This window comes from Symphalangus syndactylus, chromosome Y (assembly GCF_028878055.3).
Source record: "Symphalangus syndactylus isolate Jambi chromosome Y, NHGRI_mSymSyn1-v2.1_pri, whole genome shotgun sequence".
NCBI classification, from domain to species: Eukaryota; Metazoa; Chordata; class Mammalia; order Primates; family Hylobatidae; genus Symphalangus; species Symphalangus syndactylus.
The window spans coordinates 20,732,770-20,743,120 of record NC_072448.2 but is presented as its reverse complement, the minus strand read 5'-3'; positions in this window follow the sequence as shown (position 1 = coordinate 20,743,120).

Sequence of the window (10,351 nt, the reverse complement as noted above, 5' to 3'; positions counted from 1 at the left end):
CAGCATAAAGTTGATATAATTCATGCTTTTACCCGGTCTGAAACCTTCCTACTCAGTTTCTGGCCCAAGGTTCTATCTCCAGTAGTCAAACCGTGGATGTTCCTTATAGGAAGAACACTCATATCTTGGATACTGCCTATAACCAAAGCAGACATGCACTGGATCCAGTCTGAAGCTGATATTATTGAATCCTTTGCTGTTTTTAAAGCTTGTAAAGTGAGAACCTGGACCCAACCTGAAACAGAAATACTAAGACGCAGAACCCATTTTAAGTCTGATATAATTGTATCATTTTCTCCTCCTGAAATTGAGCTGAATGAAGAAACACTATTAACTAGTCATTTTGGCTCCTTGTCTAAACATGTACCCTTTTTGCCAGTAAAAACTGTTTCTTTCCCAGATCAGTATTTTATCACTTTGTTAACTGAGATAACTGTCACAGAAAGCCAAGATAAATCATTTCTCTCCAACCAAGCCAGCTTATAAGCATTTGGCTTCCTAGAAGATTTGTTTACAAGCACTATGGCAGGAAATTAAAAATTATCCAGATAAAAGAAAGCCCTGATGTCCTAGGTACCTCTCTTATCTCTCTTTGTTTCTCCTTTTTCTTTTTCTGTTCTGTTCTCTTCTATCTCCATGTACACTGTGTTCTTATTTAATCTTTTCTTCTTGTACATTCCCTTCATTTTGCATTTTCCTATCTTTCTCAGTTATTTTTCCTCTGTTCTCCTCTCATGTTCTCCTATCCATAGCCTCTTCTGCTAATCTTCTTTAGAAAATATCTTTCTTAACATTTATTGAATAGTCCATTCTTTTTCATTCTTGCATGCTGCTTTAGCCATGCTAGAGCATGACTCTTTTAACTTCTGCTGATGCCTGGATCTCAATCTGGACCCAAGCCTAGACAACAACCTCTTAGGCACTCAGAACTCAATGTCTCCCTGGTTGAGTGTCAACTAGCTGTGATGTAGAAAGAAAGTTTCCAGGCTTTCTGGCTCTTCAAGACAGCTGATATTTCTCATGAAAACACAGGCACTTTTGGTCTAGCCAAAGGTTTGGGTTAATATACTTGGTATGAAGACTCTTGCTGAACCCTAAAACCACAGATTGTAAGATAAGAGGTTATGTACTAGATCTTTGCAAAACCAAAATTTAGGTTATTCTATGAATCAGCAGAGATGTCTAAATATTGAGCTTATATCTTATTTTTGCCAAACAGGATTTATGGGCTATGTTTTATAAGTACAATTCTATTCAGAGAGCAGTATTTTAAAGATAGTCTTACTTCTTAGAAATGGTTTATTATTCCACTTAAGGTATATTAATATATCCACACACTATTGGATGAGAGTATAATATATTGGATATAAATAAGATATATATATGTTTATATATATATACTTTAAATTATTATTTAAAAGGAAAGTATGCAGATAACCTCTGTAGTGTATCTGAAATTGTAGGGTGATTAATGTATATTTTGAAGCATTTCCTCAGAATTGAAGATACTGAATTTCTCAAGCATATTCCTAAAAACCTATAATTAGATTTTAGAAATGGGAAAGTAGCAACACTAATCTCACTGTATTCCACATGTGTATTCACTAAACACTAAAATAATTTTTAAAATATGAGCTCTTTCCTGAACCTCAATCTTGAATTTTCTGTTTGAACTATTGGTTTGATATCTCACTAAAATTATATGTTTCAGAAGAAAAGCCCCCTCCAATTTAGAGACAGGTGCTTTATCTCCAAATTTTTCATTATTTATTAATATATTCAAATTATTACATTTTTTGTTGCCTATCTACTTCAGTGATTTCTGGGTAACTAAAATCATAGATATATAAATGTTGCAATGGGGGAGAAAGCTGGGATGATTCTAAATATTTTGATTAAAGAAATTTAAGCTAGGACATAAAGAAACTATGAACTTGGAAAGATAATAAGAGGAACACTTCAAGAAAAATGCATGAGCACAAAATAGGTAGAAGTTTGTCTTTGCTGGTCATATTTAACAATGCTGACTGGGTTAGCACAAATAGGAGGTATTTAAAACTTTAAAAAATGGGCCAGGCGCGATGGCTCACGCCTGTAATCCCAGAACTTTGGGAGGCCGAGGCGGGCAGATCACGAGGTCAGAAGATCAAGACCATCCTGGCTAACATGGTGAAACCCCGTCTCTACTAAAAAATACAAAAAAATTAGCCGGGTGCAGTGGTGGGCATCTGTAGTCCCAGCTACTCAGGAGGCTCAGGCAGGAGAATGGTAGGAACCCAGGAGGCAGAGTTTGCAGTGAGCAGAGAGCGTGCCACTGCACTCCAGCCTGGGAAACAGAGTGAGACTCTGTCTCACAAAAAAAAAAAAAAAGAAAAGAAAAGAAAAAAGGTCTACAGATGGTAATTCTATTCAAATTAGCACAATTAGCTTATTTTTCTCCTCAGCTTCAGCAGATCAGATTTCTCTGTGATATGGCAGGCTGGGATCATCAGCTGTGGCAGTCAGGTCTGCAGTGGTTCTATATTTAGCAGCTTGTGGGTTCTCATAGCTGCCCACTGTGTCAGGAACACGTAAGTTTGTGCCTGCCTCTTCCCATGCCCTATAATGTATTATCCCATAATTACACTGCTGAAGGTTTCCCTGTCCAAATTCACTTCTAAAATACAAGACCATCTCACTTGTACAGATAACATTTTTGTTTAGGCTAAAAAGAAATTGTCTCGCAGTGTTTGGCTTATTAGTACCTCTGTTAGTCAATTCCTCTGCAATCCCATTGTCTATGAACTCTTTATCCATAGATTCCTGATTTCTCTGAAGATGAGCTAGGGACCTTATAAATAAAGAAATATGGTAGAAAGCCTGATGTAGGTTTAAGGTACAGGTTTTCTAATGAATGTACTGTAATAAATCTTTGCCTATGCACACGGGAATCCTGAAGACACTGCTGTGATACTGGGTCTGAGGCACCCTGGGACACCAGTGAGAGTGGTGAAGTTGTCTACCATTCTACTGCATCAGAGAGTCCGGTTGGTGAGTGGAGCAGCAAGAAATAACCTGGCATTGCTACCCCTCCAAGATGTCCAGACTCCCATTCGGCTCTTAGCACTCTTAGGCTATCTGAAGAATCTGAATAGTTCAGAATGCTGGCTCTCTGGGGCACAAATTATTACACCAGGTCAGCTTTTTTTTTTCGCATTGGGGTAGCAGTTGTAAAAAAATGAGGTTCACATTTTTAATATTATGTTTCAAGGAGTAACTATAATCACAATTATATACATTACTAATTATGAGATATTTAATCCACACAAGAGACTCACTAGGAGATTTGTTTTTGTTTTATAAGATGATGGTTCTGATGATAACTTCACAGGATTTTAGATCTGAAAACATTTATATGAGTATCTTTCTCTGTACAGTCAATTTTGCAAACCAAAGTAGACATGATTTGTTTTCCAACTCTTTGCCAACTTCAAAACAAAGGAAAAAGAAGGTTTTTTTGATTTGTTTTCTTTTTACCTCTTTATGAAAATGAAGCTGAACTTGATTTGGCATTTGGAATTTCATAAGTAAAATTTACTTGTTACTTTTGAAGAGTGGCATTTAAAAAGTGATTAAAGAATGACGATATTTTCCACAGTGGCTCACTCCTGTATTTCCAGCACTTTGAGAGCTTGAACCAGGAGAAACTTTTAGGCCCAGCAATTTGATACCCACTTGGGCAATAGATCAAGATTTCATCACTAAACTACAACAACAACAAATAGCTTGACATGGTGTTGCACACATGTAGTCCCAGCCATGTGGGAGGCTGAGACAGGAAGATAGCTTGAGCCCAGGAGGTTGAGGCTGCAGTGTGTGAAGATGGCGCCAATGCACTCCAGCCTGGGTGACCAAGAAAGAACTTGTCTCCAAAAAACGGGGGCGGGGGGGTGGGGGGCGGTGCTGGCATGGTGGCTCATGCCTGTAATCCCAGCACTTTGGGAGGCTGAGACTAGTAAATCACCTGAAGTCAGGAGTTTAAGTCTGACCAACATGGGGAAAACCCATCTCTACTAAAAATATGAAATTAGCCAGGAGTAGTGATGTGTGCCTGTAATCCCAGTTATTTAGGAGGCTGAGGCAGGAGAATTCCTTGAACCCAAGAGACAGAGGTTGCAGTGAGCTGAGATCAGGCCACTGCATTCCAGACTGAGTGACAGAGCGGAACTGCATCTCAAAATAAAAAAAGTCACTAGAAAGATAATAAAATACATAAATGTGTGATGTAAAATGTTAATGGTGATAAAATAAACTGAATTTCTTTGTATAAGTTACACATACAAATGTAACGATGAGATAGTGATAAAACAAATCATGGTCTTATCTCAATACTTAGTGTCTACATGTAGCATATATTCTTTAGGATAGTTATAGTCGATTTTCTTTGTAGGAGAGACTGATGAGAATGCAGAAATGTTAAAGTGCAAGTGATGTAACCTTCAGCTGTGCCCACCTGTACTCTGACATAAGCAGTTCCGTTGTTTGTTTCATTACTCAGGCCAAAGACTCTAATGCAAATGTGGTACACGGTCGATTTTTTTTCTATCTACATGATAGAAACTATAACTTTGTCCCTATATAAAAGGATACACAGCATATGCCTAAATGATAAATATAAGTGAATCATTGATCAGTAGGAAACCGTTTTAAAAGTCTTTAATTACAGAACAAAATCTCTGAAAAAATTTTATTGTCAATCTCTGAGTTTTCTTACATGGGTTATTAATCTCTACCCATACTAAAGAGCTAGTATGCTGCTCTTCAAACAAATTAGACATTTTATATAATTCCCATATTCTAAAAATAGTAATTTCACACCTCACAGTTTAAAACGATTCCAACCTTCTTCTATTTCTCCAATTAAAATAACTTGTTTAAGGTTTACACTTCAGGGATTTTTTTTGTAGTAACATTTTTGAAGGTATTTGACCAGGATGATTTACTTATGTACTTATCTGATGTCTCCCTTTCTTCTGAATACATATTTTATTACCCACTTATTAGATCTAAGTTTAAGAAGCTGGAATAGGGATTTAAATCCAAATGCTACATTTGAATTTACAGGAGTCAGTGAGTCCAGGAAGTGTCATTATGTGCAGATGAATATCTGGCAATGGCAGCTGGAGACAAATAGGCTTCACCAATCTCAAAACCCTAGCTACTACAGTGTGTCCACACTTCTACTGGATCTTAACTGCTTCATTAAAAGAAGGCCACCAACTAAACCAGGCCCTTGTGGCTTGGGTGGAAACTCCAAAGTCCTCTAGTCTCCTTAAACAGCCAACCACACTGCCACTTTCCTCAATGATAATTACTGCAGCCCTGAGACTTTGGTAGCCTAGTAACTGTAACTATTGATGCTACAGTCTGGTCACAGTATGATAAAACACCAAAACAACAAAAAAAAATTGACTTAAGCCTTCTACAATCTCTCTAAATATACCTTCAATAAATATGCTTTTTTTCTACATAACAACTGCTTTCTACTTGAACTAATGCTTGGCCTTGTATTGCTTTCATTCTTGAAATTGATTCAAAAGTGTATATTTAACATGAAGGTGAATACAGAAATTCATGTATCAGCAAATAAAATTTTCAAAATAATGCAAAATACAAATGTGAAATTGTATTTATGAACTTTATTATTCTTTCAAATTACATTTTCATAATTACCCACTCACACAATTTTTTATAACTATCTGCATATTCTCAGGTTGGGGAAAAACAGTATCGGAGTTCTGGAATAATTTATGAAAGACAGAATGACAATACTATACAAGGTTAACCTATGTACAATACCATATTTAGTGAGTGAAAACATTACTTTTAAAATGCTACAAAACTATTAAGTAAATAAAATATATTGTGTCAATAATTCTAAATACATGTACATGAAGAAAATAGAATAATGATTAAAATACATAAACAAACAAATGAGGCTGGGCGTGATGACTCACACCTGAAAGTCCAGCATTTTGGGAGGCCAGTGCAGGCAGATCACAGCAGTACAAGACCAGCCTGACAAATACGGTGAAACTAGTCTTGACTAAAAATAGAAAAATTAGCAGGACATGGTGGCATGTACCTGTAATCCCAGCCCCTCAGAAGGCTAAGGCAGGGGAATTGTTTGAAGCCGGGAGGCAGATGTTGCAGTGAGAGGAGATTTTGCCAATTCACTTCAGCCTGGATGACAGATCAAGACTTCATCTGAAAACAAACACACACACTCCCCCAAAAAACTAATGATTAATAGAAAAAAATGTATACTAGAAAAAGTGCTCACAGGCAAACTCACATATCTAACAGAAAAAAAAAAATCCTTGAAAACAAAAGTTCCAGAAGGGGCAAATAAGAAAACAAATTTAACAGCTCACATATAAAGTACAAATAGTGAACTGAAAAGAACCACAGGGGAAAAAACTTCAAAATTTACGACTAAGTACGCTAAAAGAAGCTGAAAGTCCTTCAAAAACTTTCTAGAGTCCATGTCCCTGTATTGCAAAAACGATCATAAAAATTGCCAGGAGTAGAACAATAAAAATGTATCTTAAAACTTGATAAACACTTCAAGCCTCTCCTAACATTCGTAATGGATAATGGATCCTTCTGCAGTTTCTCCATACAATTATGAAGAAATTATTTTTTCCTCAAAATTAAATTAGCTTTTTCATATTCTAAGAAATTAACTTTTATATTAATAGTAGGTGATGTAAGAAAGCAGGTCTCTATCAAGATAACTGACACCAGATGTCCACACCATTACTCAGGTGGGCCTTAATTCCCAGCCAGGTTCCCTCCCTGGACACACACTAAAGGTCACCAGCCATTTTGTAATCTCTTCACATTCCCAGCCCTGGAGGAAGCTCTAAAATACATGTACATGGAGAAAATAGAACATTTCCTCACGCTGGAGCCCAGTGTGGTCTTCCAGATTCCCTGTGAGGTGGACTACCTTATATGGGAAGGCAGGGCAGTGGCAGTGAGGATGGCAGAGAAGATAACATGTCAGGGCAGCCCAGGGTCATCAAAACAGAACATGACAGACCTGGGAGAAACATTCTTAAAGAACATAGACCTAGACGGGCCTCAGGTGGATATCTGCGTGGAGAGGGAGAGGGTCCTGGTTGAGCTCAAACTGAGCCCCAGGTGGTAGCAGATCTCAGGGCAGGAGAGGGAGCTGGCGAGTGATGATGAGACAGCTATCCCTTAAGCTCTGCTTCTCACCCACTGATCTTAGTCACATATGCATTGTAGTGGTTTAAAGTTCCCCAATCCTGAAATGTGGGTGTTGCAGTTCCCTGATGGTCCTTTCTCCCCCAACCCATGGATGGCCTGAGATTGATCACTGCAGTCTCCTGCGTGATCCTTGGGTTCTCCATGTGGGGCACAGATACAGGACTCAAAGGCCTCTCAGTTCCCAGTCCTAGACTGCTTGCCTGGCCTCTGTTCCCTCTCTAATGCTGTCCCTCCCTCCATGGAATAGAACTGCAATGGACTGAGCCATAGGCCCTGGCTGATGATCAAGGGGACTGCAGAAGTGGGTCCAGGACAGTTCATGTCACGGTTCAAGGTGAAATTCCCCAGAGGTAAAGGAATGACCAGTGAGGTCCTTTCCCATGATGCTCCACCTTGGACCCTACCTCAGCAACCTGCCAAAACCCAGGCAGTCATGTTCAGCCAAACAGCTGAATAAGCTCCGGTAGGAGGTATACTGCCTGCAGCTGGAGGCTTGACCTTCATGATCCCAGAACCACTAGATTGCAGTGGAATGAGATGCCGATGCCATGTACCCTGGAGAGAGAGGAGTCAGGAAGGTTCATGCTAGACCTACCCTCCCACATACCAGCTCCCCTACCGTGCTGTGGGGCACTCCTTACAGAGGATGCCAACGCAGTACTACTTACTGATCACTTCAATGTGGAAATAAAGGTTGTGACAAAAGGAAATCTTCATCTTGCAGCCAGTAACAGGGATGCCTGAGTTCCTCCACCTGCCTGACCAAGAAGGAGAAAGAGGATGGATTCAATGGGACCATTTCATCTAGCTGGGCTGAGGTGGCCTGCTAGCTGGAGTAAAGCATGAATTTCCGATTCCCAGCTTTGCAACTGAGACAACCCTGGTCTCCAGGGGGACCTCAAACTGACTCAGACAAAAGACCCCTCCCGTGGACCCAGGCTCCAAAGCCGAGCCTGACCTGCAAATCCATCACTTCATCATGGTTTCTGACCCAGGCCAACATCTCCTGTGGCAAACAATCTACCTCTGGTCAAGGAGTCTCCAGATGATTGGGTGGGCAAGCCTCGTGACGCCCTGCAATTTTGCAAGAGAACAGAGAATGTGGAGCAGGGCTATCTCCCAGAAATTTAGCCTGTCACCCTCCGTTGTTGACCCTCTGTCCCTCTCTGGCGAGGAGGCAACGCCACAATGGTGGTGGTTTCTTGGGTGGTTGGACCCCGGCCAAGACGGCCTGGGCTGACGACAAAAGGGAAGCAGAAGAAGTGGGCAGGTGGTTACACCTGAGGGACGGAGGGGCGGGGGGGGCAGTGGTGGTGTGAGGCAGCTGCTTCTCCGGGTTCATGAGCTGCAGGAGGCCTTTGTGTGCTGGGTGCTGGACATGTTCTTCTGATGTCCGGGTGTGTGGTGTCTTCTTACCCTAGTCTCCCTGAGGGGTGGGCCTGTCCACTTGAGGGAAGCCCTGTAGTTAGAAGTGGCTGCGGGGTTGTGCCTGGCGCTCCCCATGGGAATTGCCTGGGTGCAAAGGAGGTTATGTAGGCTCAGGGTCTACACGCCTTTGGGTGTGGCGCCGGCAGGGGGAAGAAAGTGTATCTGGGGAGCTGGTGCCTGCCTTGAGCTGGTCGGCAGACCCATGCACCACGAACTCGTCTTCAGTTCCTTGCGTTTCTGGGCTGAGCCTGTTGGAAACAGGCATCGACAGCAGGGGTGGTTTAATGGCTGCCAATGGCATACAGCCTCTCTGTCCTCCAGGGACGTTCCCAGGCAAACGTATCCTCCGACTGTCTGCTGTGCGGGAAGGGACCTTGGCGCCACGATTCCCCCTTGTGAGTGCTGTGGTTGGCTCCCCTTCCCTACCACGTGGTCCCAGGACTGCTACAAGCAAGCTGTTCTCACAGCTGCAGGAATGTGGCCTGGGCTCCCACCCTGTCCCCCATCGCCTGCCTCCTGCCTGACCACTTGCGCCTCCCACTTGGCTCCTCCCCCTACAAAGCCCTCCTGCCCCCCTGAAGCCCGATGACTATCCCCTGCTGCCAGCCATCCTAAATTGGTAGCTCCCAGGATATGGCTCTGGCCCAGAAGGCGGAGATGCCCTGTGGCCTGGGGCATTCACGGAGCCCAGCTCCGAGTGAAGGACCTCCAGCGAGTCCATTGACGACCCAAGTGTGCTGGGTCCAGGGCTAGGCTGTGCCGGCTGGCCCTCCTTCTGCCACCCTACGTTGTTCTCCTACGCAACCACCACCTCCACCTCAGCCATTATGTCTTCTTCCACCGTCAGCACCGCCTCCTCTTCCAAGGCCGCCTCCCTGCTCTGTACCCGGGCCGTCCTCTCCAGCAGAGCCTCCAGCCTGAACACAGGGCCATCTGCGATGCTCCCACAGAAACCGGCCTGCGCGGCCCAGCCCATGCCCTGCAAACCCTGGGCGCTGGGGGCCGGATCCCCAACACACCCGCTCCCTGAAAGCCCCACGGACGTCGCCCTGCTGAGAACCTATTCCCACACCTACGAGGAACCAGGTTTCCTGAGGAGCCCCGCTGGGCCCGCAGATCCCGCACTGGCCATAGGGCTCGGGTCCCCAGCAGGCTCAACTGCGAACAGGAACTCAGGAGCCAGAGGCCCAGGCCCTGGGCCTGCAGAGCCCCATCAGCAGTCACCGCAGCCGCTGGGTGTGCAAGGCAGTGCACAACAGCGTGCGTGCAGGCCCTCAATGGCCAACCCTGGCGGCTGGCCTCAAGTGTGCCCAGGGCATAGGACAAGAGGCCCTTTGGAATGCTCGTTGGAGTACAGCATGCTCAGGGAGGAAGCATGGTACTCGGAGCCTGTATTGGCCTCGACCTCCGAGAGTACGTGCCAAGGTTCTGGCCGCTAGAGCAGATCATTTCCACCTCAGCACAAGCAGGCGACTTTCCTCCAACGTCCCCGCCCCTACTCGCTTTCCCCAGACCACCCCTGCGACCCTCGCCCCAGCAACCAGAGAGAGTTCTCTGGATCTGCAGTATTACTTCCGTAGCATCTACCTGGCCTGCCTAACGAAGACAGATGTTGCATGTGTTAATGACACATCGACATGTTCATGGC